At 38.0% G+C, this 26,882-nt stretch overlaps 1 protein-coding gene across 1 annotated transcript in view; it reads right to left on the minus strand.

The window, feature by feature from the left end:
- Positions 1-6,964, minus strand: part of LOC130834615 (cGMP-specific 3',5'-cyclic phosphodiesterase-like) — a 77,446-nt gene extending 70,482 nt beyond the window's left edge. The window contains exon 1 of the mRNA XM_057704963.1: positions 6,836-6,964. The gene's annotated coding sequence lies outside the window, so the exon portion shown is untranslated. The remainder of the gene's footprint in view (positions 1-6,835) is intronic.
- Between the last annotated feature and the right edge of the window lie 19,918 nt (positions 6,965-26,882).

The following is a 26,882-nucleotide window of genomic DNA, read 5'->3' on the forward strand; positions in this document are numbered from 1 at the left end:
GCGGATTAAATGAGAGTAAGCTCAGAATGCTTAACATAGAGTCTGCCACATAGTAATCACCCAGTAAAAGTTAACTCTTACTTTCATCATCGTTATTACCAGGGCAGTAATGGAACCAGGAAGCAAGTGAAGTGTAGGACCACGCCTCTTTCTCAATGGACACCCAACACTAATACTCCAGGCCAGTGACCAGCAAACTAAGCCTGTGGTCCAAGTACAGTCCAAAGCCTGTTTCTATGAATAATCATTTATTGGAACAGTCACTCCTACTCTTTTACATATAGTCTGTCTGCTTACCCCTGAAGATTGAGTAGTTGTAAAAAAAGACCATATAGCCTACAGATCCTAAAATAGTTATTATTTGGTCCTTTAAAAAATACATTTGCAGATTCTGTACCAGGCCCTTGCTACTTCAAGTGTGGTCCTCAGCGTGTCAGAAATGTAGACACTCAGGCTCCCTAGACCTACTGAACCACAATCTGCACATTTACACAAGATCCCCACATGATTCACGTGCACATTAAAGGTTGAGATGCGCTGGTCAAGGCCAGGGGTCAGCAAATTTTCTGCAAAGGGCCAAAGAGTAAATATTTTAACCTTTGGGGTGACGCACGTCTGTTGCACCTCTTCAACTCTGCCTTCCTAATTCAAGAGCAGCCCTAAACAACATTTAAATCAATGAGCATGGTTCTATACCAATAAAACTATTCATGGAAGCTGAAATTTTAATTTCATAAACTTTTTTAATGTCACAAAATATCCTTTTAATTTTTTTCAAACATTTAAAAATGTTAAAACATTTTTTAGCTTATGGACCATACAAAAACAGGCAGCTGGCTGGATCTAGACCACCAGCCATAGTCTGCAGTCTTAGTCTAGGCTACTGGCACACCACAGCTGAGCCAATACTTCGCTCCTCCCCACTAATTCTCTGATAAATGCTTCACCAGTAAATCATTCACTAATGAAGTATTTCCCCCAGGGTATTAATTAGGAAGATTTCAGCTACAAGAAACAGAAAATCCTGGCCTAACTAGCTGAAGCTTATGAAAACTATTATTTTATATAAGAAATTCTGAGGTCAGGCAGCTTCAGTGTTGCTTCATTCAATGCCTCAAGAATATTGCGAAGGACCAAGGATCTTTCCATCATTCTACACTGCATTCTTCAAGATGTAGGCTTGTCCTTAGGCTAACTACCTTATATCATAACCAGACAAAATAACATCTAGTAAAAATAGTGTCTTTTTTTGTGTCTCCTTTTAATTGTGACAAAAATTTTCCCAAAGTTCCCCAGGAGATTTCACTTCTTGCCCTCACCAGAAATGCATCATACCTATTGCTAAAATATGAACAGTCAAGAAGAAAGGGATTATCATAAATGGATTAGGAAAGCATATGGCCATATTAAAGAGGTTAAATTATCTGAACAAAAATTCTTATTAGCAAGCAGGAAGGAGGAGGGGTGCAGGAATTATTATTGAGCAGTCAAACAACACTCAGTACTGCAACTGGAATTTGTATTTAGCAAGTTGTCACTAATAAAGCGTATCCCGTTCATCAGCCACAGTTAAGCGGAAGGTAGCTAATTAATTTTCAAGAAATAGATACCACTGGAAGAGTCTGACTGTGACCGTATAACACAAATATTGGCATAATACACATCTGAAGCAGACAAAATGTAATTACAGAATGAAAGGCACATACCACAATCTGAGAACAGCTATAGCTTTTGGCAAAACCTAACCCTAACACCTTTTTACAGACCGACATTCATCATGTGATTCAGGCAGTTAGTATTTGCAACCCCACTCTGGCTCCAGCCAACTTTCTCAAGGATATGTATCAGTTCCAATTAAAATAGCTGCTAACCAATTAGAATCTGCATTTTTCTTCAGAACCCCTTTCATCCAGCTCAATCAAATGCTTGTCATTTTAATAATATTCCTTCGGTTCCTGCATTCCCCTCACATTTTTGTTGGCTCTTAATCATAACATTACACTCATCAATAGCAACCAATACTTGCTTTTACCAGTGGGATATTAGGGAGTGGTGGGGACTGTGAAAAAAATGGAAAGCATATGCTCCACTTATGGGACCAGCTGCTTCTCTGCTTAGCTCTCTTGGCTGATGCTAGTGATTCTCAGACTCAGTATCATGAGATCTTCCAATTTTTGAAGAGAAATCAGGAATCCAGATGTTTATGTAGTAACCTCCCAATTTGTCAGTGTTGGCAATTAATCACTGGGTTATTGATTACACAAAGATATTCATTTTGTGAAAATTCCTTAAGCTATACAAATTCCTTGATTTGTGCATTATTCTGCACTGAAGTATAATATGTACTCGAACACAAAGTTTACTTTAAAATAAGCAAAAACAAAAAACCAAAATAAAGCAAAGTTAAGTTAAAAACACTCCAGTATGACGCTGAGAAAACCACAACCCAAAAAGAAACGTGTATCACAATGTTCACTGCAGTACAATTTACAATAGCCAGGACAGGGAAGCAACCTAAATCCCCATCAACAGATGAATGGATAAAGAAGATGTGGTACATATATACAAGGGAATATTACTCAGCCATAAAAAGGAATGAAATTGAGTTATTTATAGTGAGGTGGATGGATCTAGAGTCTGTCATACAGAGCAAAGTAAGCCAGAAAGAGAAAAACAAATACCGTATGCTAACTCATATGTATGGAACCTAAAAAAAATGGTACTGATGAACCCAGAGACAGGGCAAGAATAAAGATGCAGATGCAGAAAACGAATTGAGGACACGGGATGGGGGCGAAGGGGAACCTGGGACGAAGTGAGAGAGTAGCATTGACATATATACGCTACCAAATGTAAAACAGATAGCTACTGGGAAGCTGCTGCATAACACAGGGAGATCAGCTCGATGATGGGTGAGACAGGGAAGGGTGGGAAGGAGTTGCAGGAGGGAGGGGATATGGGGATATACGTATAAATATAGATGATTCACTTTGTTGTACAGCAAAAACTCGCACAATAGTGTAAATCAATTAAATTCCAATAAAGAGCTTAAAAAAAACACTCCAATATTATCTGTAGGCTATTAGTCTGTGAATAATGGGGGAGCTGTCTCCTACAGCTTCCTTTCAGGGTGCTGTAGGTGGGAGGAAACAAGGCTTGGTCATTCAGTGGCTGATGGGTGATAAGAGGACTACAATAAGAAGAGAAGTTGGTGCATTCTCTTCCTTCTGTCTCTCACTGTCCATCCTTAGCACCTAACCAGCAGCAGAAAGTACAGAAAGCTTGGTGAGGACGCAGCACTATTTCTGAGACCCAGCTGGTGAAGGGGTAGCTATGCAGACCATTACTATTTATTTTTCCCAACTATTTCCTCAAACCAGGAAACAAAAACCTATTCTAAATATAACCTATCCTAAAACTACTCTAAGTTTTCCAAATACAACACAGAAAGCTCTCAAATAAATTTTCTTTTGTATAATTTAAAAGTCTAAATTAGAAACTGACTGATACTTGTTAATATATATCAGGACCTGACATGTTTCAGAGACACTTATCTTACCTTCCTGTTATGTTTCACTCTGTTTCCTAAGAATATAGTTATATGTTGAGTAATTTAGCATGGAAGTATCTCTTAGTGAGCTTCACAACAAGTAGTTTTGTTGACCTACTTATTTCAAGTATTTTGGTGCTAAAAATGTGACAGTTATACCTTCTTTTTCCCAAGAATGTTTTGAAGACACATTTAAACATTTCCGCTTGTGGGAATCTGCTTACTTTCTCCACAGAACATTGAAGAAAAAAAAGTTACTACTTGAACAGAAAGATTAAAGCATTTAAATATGATCTGATACCTAGAAATAAAATAACACACTCCATAAAGAAATCGTGAGAAATCACAACAGACATATATTGTAAATGAACAACTCAGAAATGTAGTATAAGAGAACAGGAACATAAGTGATGCTACCAAAGTAAACTTATTAGAATAAGCAAAACACCACCAGATAAATTCTATTGCATTTTTTTCACAATGAACAGAGAAAAAAATAAGATTAAAAACTGGTGGTATTAGATTTTGCCATTCTTTAAACTTAGGGGTGAATTGTAGCTTGAGAATTTTCTAAATGTTTAATGAATAATTCTTTCCCTTTAAATCCAAAGTTTTTCCCTAATAGCTTTTTGGAGAACTATCTGATCCTTGATAGTACACGGTCTTGGCTTCTGAATGAGGCAAAAACACTTCATGAGAGATGGAGTCTTTTATGTATAAACTTGTGTGTGTATACATGTTTAAACTGTTTATGGTGGAAATGTAAGCAGAATAAAGATAAAATTACTGATGGATTCTTAAATGACATAACTGCTGCCTCAGAGTCTTGGGAAAACTGTTGCTTAGAAGCTTCCAGGATTCTAAGAAATCAACCAGAAAGTCTAAGAGAAAATGTAGGAAAATTTTAATTAAAAGCATACTAATCTAAGGTGATTTGAGTGCTTCTATAGATGTTTATGAGATTTTGTCACCTATCGTTAAGGTTCATAAAACACACCATTTACACACACAACAACCGTATGAGTCAAACTCTCTAAATTTTCAAATTACCATCTAGCTTAAACCCACCACTTACCTTGATTTAGTACATTGCTCTGGATTCTTCCTGAATGGGATAGACTAGATATTGGGAAAGCAGCTAAAGACACAGACAAGCTACTGACCTTTATCTTTTCTCTCTACAAAGCATTTAACAGCACTTCCTGTTTCAGACAGGTAAGATGGTGGTTTATGTACATTTTCATTTATATAAAGTATTGAGGCCTTGGAATCTGAAAGATCATGTTGGTCTTTCAAAAAATGAAGGGAAAGTGAGGCAAAGGCTATTTTCCATACGTGTGTACGAATCTGTTAATTTTGCTACTTTGATTTTTGGAACGGAAGGTGAGATCCTATTGGAGATCAGACCCTATCTCACCTAGCTTACTTCTGGAAGGCCCTTCCAATCCTCTAAAGCACATGGCTCCATGAACACTCCCACAGACCCTGACCACAGCAAATTCAGACTGTCCCATAATAAGATACCCTTCAGATAAACAGTGACTCTTGCAGTTTATCTGGCTTCCATTCCAAAACAAAACACAGGGTAGGAAATTTTCCAAGTCTCATTCTAAGATTTATTGTCTGCTAGTAACCAATATTCCACATACCTTTATTTAAATCTTTCTTCTTAGATTGGGGAAAAGCTGAAATCTCCCCATCACCAATATCAACTGTTGTCATGGAGCCACAGTGAACAGCCTCCTGTGTTCATAAAGCATCTTACAGATCCCAGCATCTTAAGCCCTCCTGGTTCTTCTGCCTCAGACTCCTCTGTCCACAGAGGTCACTGAGCAAGCAAATTCACTGACAAACATTTACTTTGTTGGTTTAAACTAAGAAGACATTTTGTGATTTATAGAGAGCATTTCACCAACACTGTAAGCCAAGCATGTGGAGTTCCAGAATACAGAAAACAAAAGAATCTGTATTATTTTTATAATTCCAAATATCAACACGTGATAGAACAAACAATAACAACAAATACCTAGATTGTGAAACACAAAGCAACACATACTCTCTCACTTCACACACACTTCGGAAATTATTTCCATTCGACCTAGTTCTGGTACTTTAAGCCCAATGGATGGGGAAAAAAGCACAAACACAAAGTCATCATTAAAGCAATAGGAAGAACATACCCCGACTTATTTGCTGGTAAGATTTCTAAAAGCTAAGAATGCAAAGCATAACAGGAAGTGATAATTTGTTTATAAACAGTTGGTTTATGGACCAAATGAGAGTTAGTCCATAAAAGTCCTAATTTGGTTAAATTCATTGTTAAAATATCCCCTTCTCTTACCTCGCTTACAATTACTTCTAAATTTCACTCTGCCTTAGTAACATTTATTTCCCTTTCTTTGTTCTCTGTCACAACATGGTATGTAACTGATATTGAGCTGAACCAGGATCGCAGGTGTCTAATGACCCAGGTGGTCTTCTCACTGGCTTTGCCAGGCATGGCTTCTGCTCCTTCTGCGACCCTCCTAGTTGACCAGAGTGAGCCTGTTCCTTTAACGACCCCCCATTCCTCCCTCACCAAGTCATCTTTCAAGTCCTGAAACTCCTCCGATTTCTTTATTTTTGCTCTTTTGAAGGACCTCTGAGTCCCAGGTTTTGTTGTTGTTTTGTTTGTTGTTTGTTTTTCTTTGTTTTATCCTCCTGGTCTCTGTGAATTTTCTTTGTATTTGACCACAAGAATCTGAACCACCACCACCCCGCTCCCCCGACCCCGCCATTCCCTCTTCACGAGTGACTTAAACAACCACGGAAGGAAAAGTCCTGAAAATGATCAAATTCCGATCGAGTGTGGAACCATTACAGACAGTGCTGCAGCACCCCCGTGCCTGTGGCTGTATCTGAGGGCCCTGAAAGGGAGGAGGATGCTGTAGAATGCACTGCTGTTTGCCAGAATCCAGCAGGAAGGGCCAACTGGTGCTCCGCCAGAAGTTCAGTTTTCCCTTCTATTTTCCTAAACACGTGACGGACTTCCGAGGTAAACTTACTCCTTCTAAAAATGTATGCACTTTCTATCTCAATTCATGCTTACAGCCTGAACTTTTAAAAGTCTCTTGCAAAAAAACATTCCGATCATCAAACTTACCCACCTTCCCTCCTTCTCTGGAACATTCCATCACCAAGTTTATTACAACCCTCTCTTGTTGCTCCAAAGACTCTTCCGATATCTGTAACCCCCCCCCCCCCATCCCCGCCCCGCGGCAGGCAGGGCTAGGACACTAGACTTACTTTGGTCCCAGGTGAGTGTAGCAGGGACAGTGGTTTCTGAGAGCACAGGAGCGGGTGGTGTTTGGAGGGAGCCCGCCTCGGGTAAGCAGCACAAGGAGGAGGAGGCCGAGAGCAGCGGCCTGGGTCAGGGGCGGGAGGGCTGTAAAAGCAGACAGCGCCGACGACGTTCAGACAGGCTCCATCCCGGTGGCCTCCTGCCCCCGAGCCCCTAAGTTTCTGATACTGGGAAGGAACGGTGGCCTTCCTGCTGCTGAGACCTTGTTCCCTGGCAGGCGCACCTGAGCGCCTGCTGCGCTCTCTACCCAGCCGCCGCACAGGGGCGCCCGGCTGCTGAGAGTCTCTGTTGCGCATGTGCAGGCTGCTTCCCAGAACCGGCCTGTACCAGTCAGATCCTGTCAGAACCTATTGGACCAGAGTCTGGCTCCGCACAGGTGAGCCTCATACAGGAGCTACACCCCACCCCCTAAACCCCTTCTATCCATTGACCAGCGCAGCTGGGGGGCTAGCTTGAGCCGGACCCCTTCTTGCCTTACCTGGGATGTAGAGAGACTGGAACCTTTTTATATGTATATATTTGGATGTGTGTGTGTGTGTGTGGAGGCCACTGCCATAAACATCACATTTATTCACATAGTCAATGGGGCCCAGCTGAGGGAACGGTTTTCGCACTACCTGTGTGCGTCCCTCCCTGCCAAGATTCTTCCTCATACCTAACGCTCAGTCCCTGTATCCAGTGGTCCACGGAAACGCAGCTAGGGACGAGGGCCCAGGAGGAATGGGAATCTCTCCTTGGGAGAACAGGAAGAAAAGGCTAGAGAACTTGGTACCCACGACGTCCCATCCCCTAGGAGAACAGAGGTCAGGAAACATTCCACGCGGTCTGGCCCAGCTGGCTGGGGGAGAGGAAGGTAATAGTGATGCCAGCAACAGCTGGGCTTGCTGCTTAGGGACAGAGGTATAGGGAGGAGGCTGGGGCAGTAACACGAGAAGAGCTTTCTCTGCAGATCCAAGAAAGGAAATTATTTGTGGAACTGGAGAGGAAAGACCCTGGGGTACTTTCCTCTTTTCCCAGGTACCTAGAAGCAATACTTTTAAAATTATCGCAGTCTTCTTTCAAACAGTATTACACGAATTCCATATAATATATGAATTTTAAGAACTTCCATTTTTCTCTCTGAATTTTTGTGCCATAATTTTAATGCAGTTTATTTCTTCAATATATCACTAATTGTTTCTTCAGACACAGTGGCTCCCATGGTAAGTTTATATGTAACTTTTTAAGAAACTGCCGAACTGTTATTTTTATCCAAAATGAGTGTGACATTTTACATTCAGCAATATATGAAGGCTCCAGTTTCTCTACGTCTCTGCCAACACTTGGAATTGTTAGCATTTTCAAGCCATTTCAATGGGTGTATCGTGGTATTTAATGATGATTTAAACTTGCATTTTCGAAATGATTAATGATATTGGGTATTTTTTCTTGAGTTTGTAGGCCATGAAGTGTCCAAATCTTTTTCTTTTCTCCATTTCTTTATTGGGACAGTCTTATTATTGAGTTATGAGAGTTCTTTATATATTTTGTGTATATGTGTGTGTATAAACCCTTTGTCAGATATATGTGCTGCAAATATATTCTCCCATTTTGCAGCTTGCCTTTTCATGAACAGTCTTTTGACAAGTGAAAGTTTTGATTTTGATGAAGTCCAGTTTATCAAATTTTTCATGTATTGCTTATGATTGTCTTATCTAAGAAATCTTTACCAAACCCAAGATCATAAAGGTTTTCTCCTATGTTTTCCTCTAAAAGATGTATGGATTTAGCGCCTATATTTATATATATGACCTATTTTGAATTATTTGTGTGTGTGTGTATATGGTATAATGAAAGAGCTGAGATTCATTTTTTCCCATACTGATATCCAGTTATACTAGCACAGTTTCCTGAAAAAACTATCCCTTCCCTCTGATTTTTTGATACCTCTGTTGAAAATCAATTGATTATATGTGTTGATCTATTTCTGCATTATCATTTCTGTTCCGTTGATCCATGTCTGTTCTTCACCATTATTATATTGCCTTGATTGCAGTAGCTTTATAAACCTTGAAATCAGATGATATAAATCCTCCAGTTTTGTTACAGTTGTCCCTAGGTATCCATAAGGAATTGGTTCCATGACCCCTGCACCCACAGATACTAAAATCCATGCGTGCTCAAGGTGCTTATATAAAATGGCATAGCATTTGCATGTAACCTTCACAGTCCTCTGATATACTTTACATCATATCTAGGTTAATTATAATACCTAATACAATATAATGCTATGTAAGTGGTTGTAAATGCTATGTAAGTAGTTGCTGGTGCGTGTCAAATTCGTTTGGTGGGCAGGAGGCAGGGTTTTTTTGATCCACAATTGGTTGAATCTGTGGATGCAGAACCCATGGATACAGAGGGTCAACTGTATTTTAAAAAATCATATGGAAATTCTAGATGCCTTGAATTTCCCTCAAATTATACAATAAACTTGTCAATTTCTACTTATGCTCATTTATGAAAGATGTATTTACTGGGTATAGAATTTTAAGTTGATCCTTTTTTCTGTCAGCATTTTAGAGAGATAGGTCCATTGTCTTTGGAATTGCATAATTTAGCTGCACCAATTTACATTCCTACCACCAGTGTAGGAGGGTTCCCTTTTCTCCAGGCCCTCTCCAGCATTTCTTATTTGTAGCCTTTTTTTTCCTTTTTTTTTAAACCTTGAAGAACACCATTTTTAAAATTTATTTATTTATTTATTTATTTATTTATTTATTTATTTATTGGCTGCATTGGGTCTTTGTTGCTGGGCCCGGGCTTTCTCTAGTTGTGATGAGCAGGGGCTGCTCTTCGTTGTGGTGCGCAGGCTTCTCAGTGCAGTGGCTTCTCTTGCTGCGGAGCTCAGGCTCTAGGCTGGCAGGCTTCAGTAGTTGCAGGGTGTGGACTTAGTAGTTGGGGCGCATGGGCTCAGTTGCTCTGCGGCATGTAGGATCTTCCCGGACCAGGGATTGAACCCGTGTCCCCTGCATTGGCAGGTGGGTTCTTAACCACTGCGCCACCAGGGAAGCCCTGTCGACTTTTTAATGATGGCCATTCTGACTGTTGTGAGGTGCTACCTCATTGTATTTTTGATTTGCATTTCTCTAATAATTAGTGATATTGAGCATCTTTTCATGTGCCTGTTGGCCATCCGAATATCTCCTTTGGAGAAATGTCTATTTAGGTACATGGACACATCTTTATCATCCAGCGTTCATAGTTCACATGAGGGGTTATTCCTGGTATTACACATTCTGTGTGTTTAGATGAATATATAATGATATGTATCCACCATTGTAGTATCATCCAGGGTGTTTTCACTACCCTAAAAACCCTCTGTGTTCTGCCTCCCTGCAATACTGTCAACGACTGATTTTTTTATGTCTCCATGGTTTTGCCTTTTCCAGAATTCAGGTAGTTGGGAGGGATCATCCAGTGTGCAGGCAGCCCTTTCAGACTGGCTTCTTTCACTTAGTAGTATGTGTTTAAGTTTCTTCCATGTCTTTTCATGAATTGGTAACTCATTTTTAGCACTGAATAATATTCCATTGTCTGTTTATACCACAGTGTATTTATCCATTCACTTTCTAAAGGACATCTTGAATGCGTCCACGTTTTGGCAGTTATAAATAAAGTTCCCGTAAGTTTCTGTGTTCAGGTTTTCATGTGGACATAGATGTCAGCATTTGAGTACATGCCAAGAACAGTGATTCCTGGATTGTGTGAGATGAGTATGTTTAGTTTTGTAGGAAACTGCCAGACTGTCTTCCAAAGTGGCTGCATCATTTTGCATTCCCACTAGTAGTGTATGAATTTGTGTTGCTTTGCATCCTCTCCAGTATTTGCTGTTGTCAGTGTTTTGGATTTTGGCCATCCTAAAAGGTGTGCGGTGGTATCTCATTGTTTTAATTCTCAATTCCTGGGACTTGCCTGGTGGCACAGTGGTTAAGAGTCTGCCTGCCAATGCAAGGGACATGGGTTTGATCCCTGGTCCAGGAAGATCCCACATGCCACGGGGCAACTAAGCCCATGTGCCACAACCACTGAGCCTGCACTCTAGAGCCCGCCAGCCACAACTACTGAGCCCATGTGCCGCAAGTACTGAAGCACCTAGGGCCAGTGCTCTGCAACAAGAGAAGCCACTGGAATAAGAAGCCTGTGCACCACAACAAAGAGTAGCCCACCCTTGCTACAGCTAGAGAAAGCCCTCGCAGCAACGAAGACCCAATGCAGCCAAGAATAAATAAATAAATAAATTAATAAAAAAATCTCAATTCCCTAATGACATGTGATATTGAACACCTTTTCATTTGCTTACTTGCCAGGTGTATATCTTCTTTAGTGAGGTGTCTGTTAAGACCTTTTGCCCTTTTTTAAAAATTATATTCTCCATTTTCTTATTGCTGTTTTAAGAATTCTTTGTAAATGTTGAATGAGAGTCCTTTATCAGATCTGCCTTTTGCAGATATTTTCTCGTAACCTGTGGCTTGTCTTTCCCTTCTCTTGACATTGTCTTTTGCAGAGCAGAAGTTTTGAATTGTCATGAAGTCCAGTTTACCAATTATTTCTTTCATGGATTGTACTTTGGTGTTGTATTTAAAATATCATCATCATACTTGTCACCTAGATTTTCTTCTGTGTTATCTTCTGGGAGTTCTGTGGTTTTGCATTTCAGTGTGATCCATTTGAGTTAATGTTTGTGGAAGGTGTAAAGTCTGTGTCTAGATTCATTTTTTTTTCGCGTGTGGATGTCCAATTATTCCAGCATCATTTGTTGAAAAGACTATCCTTGTTCTACTGTCCTTTGCTGCCTTTGTCAAAGATTAATTGTCTATGTTTGTGTAAGTATTTCTAGGCTCTGTATTCTGTTTCATAGATTTATTTTTTTATTCTTTTATGAATATCATACTGTCCTGATCACGGCAGCTTTATAGTAAGTTTTGAAGTCAGGTGGAGTCAGTCCTCAGACTTGCTTTTCTTTACTTAAAAGTCTGTTCCTAGTTGCTCCAAACCTGTACAACTCCTTTATTTCAGTGGGTTCATGCATGTCTATGTTTTAATCCTTCCTGCTCTTACGAAGCCTATCCTGACCACCTTATCAGTCACTTCACTTTCTTTGTTTATTTAATAATTTATATTGAAATTTGTAGCTAGTCATCTTTTCTTTTTTGTTTTTAAATTTTATTTATTTATTTGTTATTTTTGGGGGGTACACCAAGTTCAATCATCTGTTTTTATACACATATCCCCGTATTCCCTCCCTCCCTTGACTCCCCCCCCCTCCCTCGAGTCCCCCCCACCCTCCCTGTCCCAGTCCTCTAGGGCATCTTCCATCCTCGAGTTGAACTCCCTTTGTTATACAACAGCTTCCCACTGGCTATCTACGTTACAGTTGGTAGTATATATATGTCTGTGCTTCTCTCTTGCTTCGTCTCAGCTTCCCCTTCACCCCTCGGCCCCTCCCAAACCTCGAGTTCTCCAGTCCATTCTCTGCACCTGCGTCCTTGTTCTTGTCACTGAGATCATCAGTACCATTTTTAGATTCCGTATATGTGAGTTAGCATACAATATTTGTCTTTCTCTTTCGGACTGACTTCACTCTGTATGACAGACTCTAGGTCTATCCACCTCATTACATAGAGCTCCATCTCATCCCTTTTTATAGCTGAGTAATATTCCATTGTATATATATATGCCACATCTTCTTTATCCATTCATTTGTTGATGGGCATTTAGGTTGCTTCCATGTCCTGGCTATTGTAAATAGTGCTGCAATAAACATTATGGTACATGTTTCTTTTGGGATTATGGTTTTCTTTGGGTATATGCTCAGTAGTGGGATTGCTGGATCATATGGTAGTTCTAGTTGTAGTTTTTTAAGGAACCTCCAAATTGTTTTCCATAGTGGCTGTACCAACTTACAATCCCACCAATAGTGCAGGAGAGTTCCCTTTTCTCCACACCCTCTCCAACATTTGTTGTTTCCAGATTTTGTGATGATGGCCATTCTGATCGGCGTGAGGTGACACCTCATTGTGGCTTTGACTTGCATTTCTCTAATGATTAGTGATGTTGAGCATCTTTTCATGTGTTTGTTGGCCATCTGTTTGTCTTCTTTGGAGAAATGTCTATTTAGGTCTTCCGCCCATTTGTGGATTGGGTTATTTGCTTTTTTGGTATGAAGCTGCATGAGCTGCTTGTATATTTTGGAGGTTAATCCTTTGTCCGTTGTTTCATAGGCAACTATTTTTTCCCATTCTGAGGGTTGCCTTTTAGTCTTGTTTATGGTTTCTTTCGCTGTGCAAAAGCTTTTAAGTTTTATGAGGTCCCATTTGTTTATTCTTGGTTTTATGTCCATGATTCTAGGAGGTGGGTCAGAAAGGACGTTGCTTCGTTGGATGTCATAGAGTGTTCTGCCTATGTTTTCCTCTAGGAGTTTGATAATGTCTGGCCTTCCATGTAGGTCTTTAATCCATTTGGAGTTTATTTTTGTGTATGGTGTTAGGAAGTGTTCTAAGTTCATTCTTTTACATGTTGCTGTCCAATTTTCCCAGCACCACTTATTGAAGAGGCTGTCTTTTTTCCATTGTATACTCGTGCCTCCTTTGTCAAAGATAAGGTGCCCGTATGTGTTTGGGCTTACTTCTGAGTTCTCTATTCTATTCCATTGATCTTCCTTTCTGTTTTTGTGCCAGTACCATACTGTCTTGATCACTATGGCCTTGTAGTATAGTTTGAAGTCAGGAAGCCTGATTCCACCAACTCCATTTTTCCTTCTCAAGATTGCTTTGGCTATTCGGGGTCTTTTGCGTTTCCATACAAATCGTAAGATTTCTTGCTCTAGTTCTGTGAAAAATGCCATTGGTACTTTGATCGGGATTGCATTGAATCTGTAAATTGCTTTGGGTAGTACAGTCATTTTCACGATGTTGAGTCTTCCAATCCAGGAACATGGTATGTCCCTCCATCTGTTTGTGTCGTCTTTGATTTCTTTCATCAATATCTTATAGTTTTCTGCATACAGATCTTTTGCCTCCTTAGGCAGATTTATTCCTAGGTATTTTATTCTTTTGGTTGCAATGGTGAATGGGAGAGTTTCCTTAATTTCATTTTCTGCTCTTTCGTTGTTAGTGTATAGGAATGCAAGAGATTTCTGTGCATTAATTTTGTATCCTGCTACTTTACTAAACTCATCAATGAGTGCTAGCACTTTTCTGGTAGCATCTTTAGGGTTTTCTATATATAATATCATGTCATCTGCAAAGAGTGACAATTTTACTTCTTCTTTTCCAATTTGGATTCCTTTTATTTCTTTGTCTTCTCTGATTGCTGTGGCTAAAACTTCCAAAACTATGTTGAATAATAGTGGTGAGAGTGGACACCCTTGTCCTGTTCCTGTTCTTAGAGGGAATTCTTCCAGTTTTTCCCCTTTGAGAACGATGTTGGCTTTGGGTTTCTGACATATGGCTTTTATTATGTTGAGGTAATTTCCTTCTATGCCCATTTTCTGAAGAGCTTTTATCATAAATGGATGTTCAACATTGTCAAATTCTTTTTCTGCATCTATTGAGATGATCATATGGTTTTTATCCTTCAGTTTGTTGATATGATGTATCACGTTGATTGATTTGCGTATATTGAAGAATCTTTGCATCCCAGGGATAAACCCCACTTGATCATGGTGTATGATTTTTTTAATGTGCTGTTGGAGTCTGTTAGCTAGTATTTTGTTGAGGATTTTTGCATCTATATTCATCAGTGATATCGGTCTATAATTTTCTTTTTTTGTGACATCTTTGCCTGGTTTTGGTATCAGGGTGATGGTGGCCTCGTAGAATGAGTTTGGGAGTGTTCCGCCTTCTGCAATATTTTGGAAGAGTTTGAGAAGGATAGGTGTTAGCTCTTCTCGAAATGTTTGATAGAATTTGCCCATGAACCCATCTGGTCCTGGGCTTTTGTGTGTTGGGAGATTTTTAATCACTGCCTCAATTTCCATACTTGTGATTGATGTGTTCATGGTTTCTATTTCTTCCTGGTTCAGTCTTGGAAGACTGTATTTTTCTAAGAATGTATCCATTTCTTCCAGGTTATCCAATTGATTGGCATAGAGTTGCTTGTAGTCGTCTCTCATGATCTTTTGTATTTCTGAGGTGTCCCTTGTGACTTCTCCTTTTTCATTTCTAATTTTGTTGATTTGCATCTTCTCCCTTTTTTTCTTGATGAGTCTGGCTAGTAGTTTATCAATTTTGTTAATCTTCTCAAAGAGCCAGCTTTTAGTTTTATTAATTTTTGCTATGGCTTCCTTCCTTTCTTTTTCATTTATTTCTGCTCTGATCTTTATGATTTCTTTCCCTCTGCTCACTTTGGGGTTTCTTTGTTCTTCTTTTTCTAAGTGTTTTAGGTGTAAGGTTAGGTTGTTCTTTGTTTATTTAATAATTTATATTGATATTTGTAGCTAGTCATCTTTTCTTAAAAAGAAAATTTATATGTGGCAAGGTTCTTCCCTGAATATCTGTCACTCTCATCAGAAATAATTGTTACTGAAAGGAAAATCAACAAGTCTCCACAATAATTGCCTCAAGTTCCCATATGTTCCTGTGGCTTGCACTGTCACGCTTTCCCATCCACTTCATAACATCTTGTCTCTTGTCTCTGCATGTCCTGGATCAAATGTTCTCCTTTCTGCCAGCCCTTGAATTGGCTAATTCCTAGTCAAGACGAAGCTCAGACCTAATTTCTCCTTCTACTTCCAAGCAGGCAGACATCTCCCTAAACGGTTCTCCACCTTTATTCCTTTCTGTCGTATTTCGTTTTCTATACTGAGCTTAAGTGCTGTAATAGATTCCTTAGTTTTCTGAGGAAAAGGACAGTTTCTTATTAATTTTGATACTCATGAACAACTACGCCAGTGGCCACTACATAGCAGTTGCTCCATAATGTATGTGTGTTGAATTCCTGATTAAAACTAGAGCTGCTGAAAGTCGACTGCATCTGGGTGATTTCCTTATGTCTAGGTGTCCCTCAGGTTACTTTCTGGTACTAAAAAAGATAGAGAAGTGGACTGAGCTTTCAATGGCAAACCTGGAGCTTTAGTATAACCTGTCTTATATCTTCCAAGTAAGCACAGGCAAGATGGGACATTTCTTTATTTTTCTTATTTGTTTATGTCTTATCAATTTATTTTGAATTCTTGAGTAACTTGGAAAAAGTAATTTGAAGTGGGCCATAGTTTTCCATCGAGTTTTACACTTTTTACTACCTTTGAACTGAAGGTAAAATAATTATATAATGGAATAATTATATAATGACAATGCAGAGAGCGAAGTAAAGCGATATTTATTTTGACCACCTGCTATGCCCCAGACTCTGAGCTAGGCACTCTGGTTTCATTCTCTCATTCAGTTCTCACCATAGCTCTAAGAGAGAGGTACAGTTACCACCATTTTAAGATTTAAAATAAAAATGAAACAAATAGCTGAAGCAAAACTGTGATACTCTTATTGTGAGTGCTCTCCCTTAAAGGAATGTGACCGATGGCAGTGATATGTTTTGCCAATATGGAATTATTTTAGAACAATACAGTAATCTTTTATTTGGGATTTTAGTCATTTTGATAATGGAATTTATTAAAATTTAAACAGTGCAGAAACTGGCATCAGTTTCCTTATTTGTAAATTAAGTGGCTTCAATAGATCCTCTCTGGGGACTTTTCCTACTCAAATATTTTGTGATTTAAAAAATTTTCAGTTTTGTTCACCTTTTGATATAGTTAATTAACAGAGATATGACTAGTTAGTAGAAAATAAATCAGGAGAATAATCTAGGAATTACCACAATTTACAAACTGGAAAATCAGTCCTTTAGTAGACAATGAACCGTGTAATTTTTTTATGAAGTTATTTCCATTCCTTTGATATTTACATATATTTTAATGGCTTTGTTTTTATATTTCAGAGCAATTGCAATCATATGAAACTTTAGAGGTTTTTTCAAAGAAGTATTACAAATTCTTTTAACAAGTTCTATGAAAAACTGCTTTCAAAACCCGAATTATTAAAATTAATATTAAATCTCTAAAGATATATTTTTCAGCAGATGGGAGAATACTTAGACTATTAAACCTAATTCATAAATCACCATCTAGAGTAATGAGACTTTAATGTTCTCTTCAGTTTTTCCATTAACTTAAAGTGTCCAGGGCTTCAGATAAGTTATTTTGGTACAATCACTGTGGGACAAATATATATGATTCTGTTGCTATGGAGAACTTACTCCTTAAATATGTGTTTTCCCTTCTGTATTGAGATCTCTAATTCCTTTCCATATTCCCATAATCTAACATATCAAAGACTATAAGTATTCTAAAACTTTTTTATTATGGTTATTGATATATAAAATATGTATCAGAGATTATGGTAATGTTAAAAATGAAGAATTAAAAGTTGAGCTTTTTTTAAGGTAAAAATATTGTCGCTACCAAGAATCAGAGCCCATCATTAATTCTAAAAGCTACTGACTCATTTATGTCATGATCCAGATATGATAACGGCCTGATTTATATAACTTGATGGAAAAATTGGAAATTTGAATTTTAAATGTCGAAGTCAGAGTTCCCAGAAGTGATGTGTCTGAATATTTAGTACCACAAAATGCTCCAAGAAGATAAACGTGAGAAATGCATTCTTAGAGATTCAGCATGTATGTTACATACGTCTTGCAGTTATGAAAGCGGTTTAATCTGGTTTAATACAACACTTTGCTAATGATATTGAAATAGTTATTTTCATAATTAAAATATTGGTTGATTTTGAAAATTGTTCTACCTAACTCTGAGAAATATTGCAATATGTCAATAATCCAAACTTTTATGATGACATATTTTTGCACTTTACTCCTAAGGATTGTAAATATTTTGATCAAATGTTGAACATACCTTTAAAAGGTGAATAAGTAGAATTATTTCTAGATTTTTAAATTTGCCAATCACATAGTATGATTGGTTTCTAAACATAAAGCCAGAAGATTGAACATAATATTTTGGAGGATAATTTGACAATAGATGGACTAAGTAATCTGAAAATCCTCCCAATAAAAATACTAAAATATAAAGTAAAATAAGATAAATATATTTTAAAGCATCGCAGAATTGCAATAAAGTAAGGAGAATCCTCTTGGGTCACAGATAAAGGTGGCACGTGAAGCAGGCTTTTGTGGGTAGGTGAACCCTAGGAGAAAATCTGTGAGCTGATTTTGTTGGCGCCCTGAAAAAGGAGGGCTAAGGGAGAAGTGTGTGTGTGTGTGTGTGTGTGTGTGTGTCGGGGGGGTGGGGTAGTTTGGATTTTAATGGTAATCCAGCTACAGTGTCTTCTGATGATGGGCACATGCAATCATATTCTATATATTGGAGGTCTGCACTTTAGTGAAATGGTGGCTTAGAAAAATCTGCTTACTTGGACAATGAGATGATAGGAAGCTTGTTGGGATAGGCATAGGCTCTTAGGCCATTGTATGGAAATTATCTGATCCCCTGAGGATTTGATAGCCAGGATCAGCCCTCACACAAGTTTGGGTTTTGAGTATGAACTACCTGTGAGGTCCAGGAAACCCCAAGCTAACGAATTAAATCACGAGTGGTCTCTACATCACACCAACTATGATGGTTATAATCAATAAAATGGAAAGTATCAAGTGTTAGCCAGGATGTGGAGAAATTGGAACCCTCATACATTATGGTGGGAATGTAAAATGGTGGAGCTGCTGGGGTAAACAGTTTGATGGTTCCTCCAAAAGTTAAACACAGATCTACTGTATGACCCAGTAATTCCATTCCTAGGTACATATCTAAACAAATTAAAAGCAAGGACTTAAGTATTTGTACACCAGTTTTTATAACAGCATTATCCAAAACAGCTGAAAGGTAGAAACAACCTTAAGTGTCTATCAACAGATGAATGGATAAACAAAAGTGGTATATACATACAGTGGACTATTATTCAGCCACGAAAAGGAATGAAATCTTAATATATGCTACAACATGCATAGACTCTGAAAACATTATTTTAAGTGAAATAAGCCAGACAGAGAAGGACAAATATTATATGATTCCACTTATATGAGGTACCTAGAATAGGCAAATTCCTAGATACAGAAAATAGAGATTACCTGAGGTTGTGGGAGGGAAAAATGGAAAGTTATTGTTTAATAGATACAAAATTTATGCTGGAGATGAAGAAAAAGTTTTGGGCATAAAAGTGGTTCACACAACACTGTGAATGTATTTAATGTCACTGAACTGTATATTTACAAATGGTTAAAATGATAAATATTTTGTTGTGTATACTTTACCAAAATTTAAAAAAAATGGTCTGAGACTGGTGGTCACCTTGAAGCACTTGAAGGGAGCATATACAAAACATCCTCAGAGGGACTTCCTCTCTCATTTTGAACTGTGCAGGTATTAGGTCTCAATGAAGATAAACCCACAATTTAAATTGTAGAACATATGAGGAAATATTTACTCCATGAGCTAGAATCAACAGATCAGAAAACATCAAGATTATATCCCTAAGAATTTCAGCCAACACAACTCATTCTCAAACGTAATAAAAGAAATAAGAAGACAATGGAATAATACCTTCAGAATATCAAGAGGATATAACTGTAATCTGGAATTCTACCTCAGTTAAATTTTCACACAAGTGTCAAGATAAAATGAATTATTGTCATCAATAAGATCTTATTGTTGTCAGTAAGATGTGAGAGTTTCAAATTGTTAAAAGGTGTTTTTGCATTTTTACAAATCTCTTTATTGTCTGACTTGACTGTCTGGCTGGATTTACACATCTGCTTCTGCATTCAACCTCATGCAATATCACGCACTATCTAGCCTCTGGAAAACCACAGTACACTCATGAATGAATGAGAATGACAGAAACAATGTCTTAGTAATAATTAAAAAGAGTTTCTCAGTATGGTATTAATATAAAAACAGACACATAGACCAATGGAACAGAATTGAGAGCCCAAGAAATAATCCCACACATACAGGGCCAATTAATATTTAACAAGGCAGCCAAAAATACTCAATGGGGAAAGGATAGTGGTGATACTTCAATAAATGGTGTTGAAAAAGCTGGATATTCACATGCAAAAGAATGAAATTGGACCCCTATCTTAATGCCATTCACAAAAATTAACTCAAAATGGACTGAGGACTTTTATATATAAGAACTGAAACTATAAAAATCCTAGAAGAAAACATAGGGGAAAATCTGCTTGACATTGGATTGGCAATGGATTTTTTGGGATATGACATCTAAAGCACAAGCAACAAAAGTAAAAATCAACAATTGGGACTACATCAAGTGAAAAAGTTTCTGCACTACAAAAGAAACAATCAAGAAAATGTAAAGGCAACCTGCAGAATGGGGGAACATATTTGCAAACCATACATCTGATAAGGGATTTATATCCAAAATATAAGGAACTCACACAATTCAATCGCAAGACGCAAAAATCTGATTAAAAAATGGGCAGAGAGCCTGAATAGACATTTTTCCAAAGACATACAAATGGCCAAGTACATGAAAAAATGCTCAATATCATTATTGAGGAAATGCAAATCCAAACCACAATGAGATATCACCTCACACCTATTAGAATGTCTGTTATCCAAAAGATGAGGTGATACATACGGTGAAGATGTGGAGAAGAGGGAATCTTTGTGCACTGTTGGTGGAAATGTAAATTATCGGTACAGCCATTATTGAAAGCTGGCAATATGGAGGTTCCTGAAAAACAAACAAACAGCTATGACATGATCCAGCCCTATAGCAGCCCAAATGGACTAAGATATCCACCACCACCAAAGGTTCTTGGGGACCCTCATGGGTTCAGACCGCGATTTGAAAATCATACTTTGAGAATGAGATTATATGATTGCATTAAAAATACAGCTATGTGCTGTTCTTAAGAAAAATATCTTAAACATAAGGATAAGTTGAAAGTACAAGGGTGACAAAAGATAGACCAAAAAACATGCATGTGTATTAGAATCAGGCTTGGCAGACTTTAAGGCAAAATGTATTACTGAAGATAAAGAGGATAACAATATTATGACTAATATTCTTTGAGAGCATCTACTAACCCTAAACTTCTAACGTACCTAATAAATTAGCCCCTAGATATATAAAAAAACAAATTTGACAAGTTCATAATCTTAGAAAAGTATGTTACCACATAGTGGAATATGTTAACATGTATCTGTGTGTAATTACTAGGTTCTCAGACAAGTGAACAACAAAATAAACCAGCTTGTTCTGATTGACCTACGGATATGCCGGCACTCCTACTAATGCCAGATATTTTATAAAGTGTGTGAATTTAACCTGCATAATGCTGAAGGTTAAAACTGTGGCTCTCACAGCCTTATGTTCCCACTGAGATGCTTCCTAATAAAGATTGAGTTAATTTGGGGGGAAGTAATTTAGGCACCCTAGGATTCTTAATTAACTCTTGAGCTATCGAGATGCTTTATTGCACTCGTTAGGAAATATTGTTTGGATGACTGCTGTAAAGATGTTATACTTATTCAAAATAAATGTAGCTTGCTTCCAATAAAGAATAGCGAGGAACCTTCTCCATGCTTAAGAACGTGGAAGTAAAGAAATACGATTGCCTCTCAGGGATAAATTATTATTTTTTTAATAGTTAATGCCATACTTTTTTAAATTAGTTAATTTATTTATTTATTGGCTGTGTTGCGTCTTTGATGCTGCACACGGGCTTTCTCTAGTTGCTGTGAGCAGGGCTACTCTTCATTGTGGTGCGCGGGCTCCTCATTGCAGTAGCTTCTCTTGTTGCAGAGCACAGGCTCTAGGCACTCAGGCTTCAGTAGTTGTGGCACATAGGCTCAATAGTTGTGGCTCATGGGCTCTAGAGCGCAGGCTCAATAGTTGTGGTGCATGGGCTTAGTTGGCCTGTGGCATGTGGGATCTTCCTGGAGCAGGGATCGAACCTGTATCCCCTGCATTGGCAGGCAGATTCTTAACCACTGCTCCATCTAGGAAGTCCCAGATATAAATTATTATATCAGTTCATACTGGATCAGAAAAGAGATATTCCAAGAGAAAAACAAATATTGTATGCTAACTCATATATACGGAATCTAAAAAAAATTTTTTAAAAATGGTACTGATGAACCCAGTGACAGAACAAGAATAAAGATGCAGACGCAGAGAATGGACTGGAGGACATGGGGTTGGGGGGGTGGGGGGCGAAGGGGAAGCTGGGACGAAGTGAGAGAGTGGCATAGACATATATATACTACCAACTGTAAAATAGATAGCTAGTGGGAAGTTGCTGTATAACAAAGGGAGTACAACTCGATGTTGGGTGATGCTTTAGAGGGCCGGGATGGGGAGGGTGGGGGGACATTGCGGGAGGGAGGGGATATGGGGATATGTGTATAAGTACAACTGATTCACTTTGGTGTACCTCATAAGCTGGTACAGGAGTGTAAAGCAATTATATTCCAATAAAGAGCTTAAAAAAATAAGAAAAGAGATATTCAAGAACTCACTTTAAATGAATCAGATAATAATTTACTGGGCATTGTTTTAAATGTTTTACTCATAAACTGCACTGTTAGGCTTACCCATAACCTTTTTGAAAATTTTAATACATTGAAGAAAAGACTATCATACCAAAGAATATCATGCCCCTATTAGGAAAGGAAAGTTTTTAAGTAATTTTTCCCAGAGTGTCCCTAGCACTAACCAGGAAAAGCTTGCCTTGGCTAACAAATCTGATGATGTGGCCCTTGCTACATACCTAGTGGGGTAGCTGGGTAACTCTGGTCATCCAGGGGAGACAACTTATCTTGCTCTGATTCTTTGCTTTTTCTTTTTTTTTTTTTTTTTTTTTTTGCTTTTTCAAGAGATGTTTTCAACTATAGCTATATTCACCTATAATTTACAAATCATAATTTGAACACAAGACATAATTGTTCTCTGTAAAATGAAAGTAACATCCTTTAAAAAACAATACCAGTTGTTTCTGAATTTGGTTACCATGAATCAATTCCCCAGAGTCTGATTTGCTTACATGTACCAGAAATCAAAATCCCAGACATCCAAAGCTGAACTGGAATGAGATGATGGTCCTGAGGTTCTCCTGACTGCATGGGCCTGTTGGGAAGTGAACAGATCTCTCCTGAGAGGTAACTGACCTCACTGCCATGTGTTGTATCCTCATTGCAACACTTATTACGCCAAGTATGGACATGCTCTGGCTCATCCTGTGTTTGGTCATTTGATGAGAATAAATCAGTACCTTTCCCCCTACTGTTTTTCATAGATTTGACAACAAATACATTGGACCCCTAGTACACTGTTAGGACGGCAGAGAGTTAAGGTGAAATAGAAATTCCCAGACTGCCAACATTTTAATACTGTAGAAATGAGTAAACAAGTAAGCAATAGTACGAGACTTTTGTAAGTGAGGATTCTACAAGGGATGAAGAAAATGGCTGTGGTGTTCAGAGGAGATAGAAATCACCTCTGCTAGAGGGGAAAGACAATGGGGGAGGTAGTATGTAAAACAACCTTGAAGAATTGTGACTGCTAAAGCAGTGTTTTCAAATCTATTTAAAAATTCTTTCTTCTCCCCAACACGTATACTTAAACCCCCTTGGTGGCTTCCTACTGTTCAAGAACAAAAAGGCTAGAGTATTTAGCATGCGTGTTTCTCCAGCTTTAATTGATCCTGCGCCCTCTAGTACTCTGGTCTTCTTTTGGCTCCTGTAGAATGCCGTGCTCCCTCCTGCTGTAACGATTTTGGACATGCCACTCACTCCCTCTGCCTGAAACCCATTCACCCACCATCTCATCTGTATTTCCCAGTTTGCTCTTCTAAAGTCTCTTGATGTCAATTAAAAATTTATCTCATCAAAGTCTACTTGTTATGTTATAAATGAGATCCACTTGTTAAATGCTGTCATGTACCATCTCACTTCTATTCCCAGTGTGTGTGTCGTGCTGTTTCACACTTCTAATTACACGTTCCTGTGTGATTATTTGATTTGTCTGAACCCAGATACTCCAGACTATAAACTCAGAGATGAAACCTTATCTGCTTTTTTTTTTGGATTGGATGCTTACCAGCCTGAATACAGTCACCCATCACCTGACCCCTGGTTGCTATGCAATAAATATTTATTGAATGAATGAGAAATGCAGAAAAGCAGAAGTTGTTCAGATCATGGGCAAAGTGCAAACCAAAATACAGAGGTGGAAAGAGCTGCCCAAGCTTAAGGACATAGGAAATTTTGTTTTGTTTTGTTTTTTTATAAATTGATTTATTTATTGGCTGCGGTGGGTCTTTGTTGCTGCGCACGGGCTTTCAAGTGGGGGCTACTCTTCTTTGCAGTGCACAGGCTTCTCAAGTGCGGTTGCTTCTCTTGTGGAGCACAGGCTTCAGGCCTGTAGGCTTCAGTAGTTGTGGCGCACAGGCTTAGTTGCTCCGCGGCATGTGGGATCTTCCCTGACCAGGGCTCGAACCCGTGTTCCCTGCATTGGCAGGTGGATTCTTAACCACTGCGCCCCCAGGAAAGCCCCCAGGAAATTCTGTTTTAATGGCAGAGAGTTATTACTGAACTGCAGGGTATACAGGAAGGAGTTAATGCGGCAGGAAGCAGCTAATCCTCACTAAAAACACTCCTTGCTACTGACCAGATTCTTGACAACAAAAATGGGTTGTTTTTCAAGTGGTAGAAAAGTGTAACAAAGGTTGAATCATTTAGAGAAACAATTAGTAATGTTTCAAATGTATTTGTTAGTGGATCCTATGAAATATGGTCCAGATCAAGTACCAATGCAAAACCAAAGCCTTGACAGAAATGAACAAAGCACCTTGTCTACGCATGCATTGACATTGTTAGGTTTTCAGAAGGAACTGTATTCTTAGAGCAAACCATGAGTAGATATGGTTTCCTTTTTTAAAAAGGGTATTAATGTAAAATTTACATACAGTGAAATGCACAGATCATAAGAGCATAATTTGAAGAGTTTTGACAAATTCACGTAAATCTAACCCACATCATTTTCAAGATAATAGAAATTTTCCTTCCTCCCAATTTCTTCTTGTCCCTTCCCAGTCAACTCCCTTTCCTATAGGAAACTACTGCTGTGGACTAAACCCATAAAGTAGTTTTGCCTGTTCTGCATCTTCATATCAATGAATCTGGTTTCTTTCGCTCAGAGCATTTTGGAGATTCATTCCTGTTGTTGCATACAGCAGTGGTTCATTCCTTTGTGTCACTTCACAGTATTCCGTTGTCTGAATATAGCACAGTTTGTTTACTTACTTTCCTTTTGACATACATTTGGATTGTTTCCATTTAGGGCTTACTGTGAATAAATGATATGAATTATAAATATTAACTTCATATCAACTTGTGAATAAATTTGCCATGAACATTCTTGTACACACATTTGTGGACATACATTTACGTTAATTTCAGGTATATATCCAGGGAATTGATGGGACATAGGTAGGAATTTAAGGCTATAAGAAACCTCACAGCTGTCTTCCAAATCTTGTGACATTTTACCCTCTCACTAGTGATGTGTGAGAGTTCTGGTTGTTGCCACCAACACTTGGTATTGTCATTGCTTTTCATTTGAGTCATCCCAGTATGTGTGTAGTGGTATTGCATTTGGGGTTTAATTTTAATTTCCCTGATAAACATGTTAAGCACTTTTCATGTCTTACTTGTCATTTGTATATTTTTCCTTTGTAAAGTATCTGTTCAATCTTTTGCCAGTTTTTTTGCACATGAGGTTGTCTTATTGTTAGTGATTTGTAGGACTTATTTATGTATTCTGGAAACAAGTTCTTTGTCTGATATATATTTTGCAAAGATTTTCTCCTGGTCTGTGGCTTGCTTATTAATGTTCTTAATGGTGTCTCTGGTGAGCAGAAGTTTTTAATTTGAATGAAATCTAGTTTTTTTTCTGTTTTGTTTTTTTTATTGTTAGCACTTTCTGTCTTCTAAGAAGTGTTTGCCTAAATCAAGTTGGCAAAGAAATTCTCCTAAAATTTTCCTAGATGTATCAACATTTTAGCTTTTGCTTTTAGGTTCATGATCTTAAGTAAGTGTGGGTTTCTTTCTGCGATTTCTATGCCTTTCCCTTGATCAACTTGTCTGTCCTTATGCCAATACTGCACTAGTTTGATTACTATAAATTTATAGTATTTCTTGAACAAGTACTGTAAATTCTCCAATCTATTTCTCCTTTTTCAAGATTAGTTTTCTAGATATTTTGCATTTCATATACATTTTGGAACCAACTTACCAGTTTCTAAAAGTGAAACAAATGTTAAAAAGCCTGCTGGGATTGTGATTGGGATTGCATTCAATCTACAGATCAATTTGGGAAAAAATAACATTTTAGAAATATTGAGCTTTCCAATTCATAGATGTCTATTTCTCTTTTAGTGCAGGTGTTCTTTAATTTTTTCTCAGCTATGATTAGTAGTTTTTTAGTGAGGAGCTCTTGCACATATTTTACTACGTTTATCTCTGAGTATTGTATTTTTTATATTTTTAATATTATTATATATGATGGTTTTAAATTTCATTTTCTGAGTACTCATTGCTAACATCTCGAAAAACAAGTGATTTTTGTATTTGACCTGTATTGGTATCCTGTAACCTTGCTAAAGGTACATAAGAGTTCTAGAAGTTGTTTTGTAGATTCTTTGGCATTTTCTATATAAACAATTATATGTAAATAAGGGAGAGTTTTAGTTTTTTCTTTCCAATGTTTATACTTTTTTCCCCATATTGTTTCATTGGCTAGAACTTCAAGAAAAATGTTGAATAGAAGTGGTGAGCGTGGACATCTCTTGCTTGTTCCCAATCTTAAAAAGAAAGCCTTCAGTCCTTTACCATCAAATATACTTTTAACT

The sequence above is a fragment of the Hippopotamus amphibius genome, chromosome 13 (genome assembly GCF_030028045.1).
Source record: "Hippopotamus amphibius kiboko isolate mHipAmp2 chromosome 13, mHipAmp2.hap2, whole genome shotgun sequence".
Lineage (NCBI taxonomy): Eukaryota > Metazoa > Chordata > Mammalia > Artiodactyla > Hippopotamidae > Hippopotamus > Hippopotamus amphibius.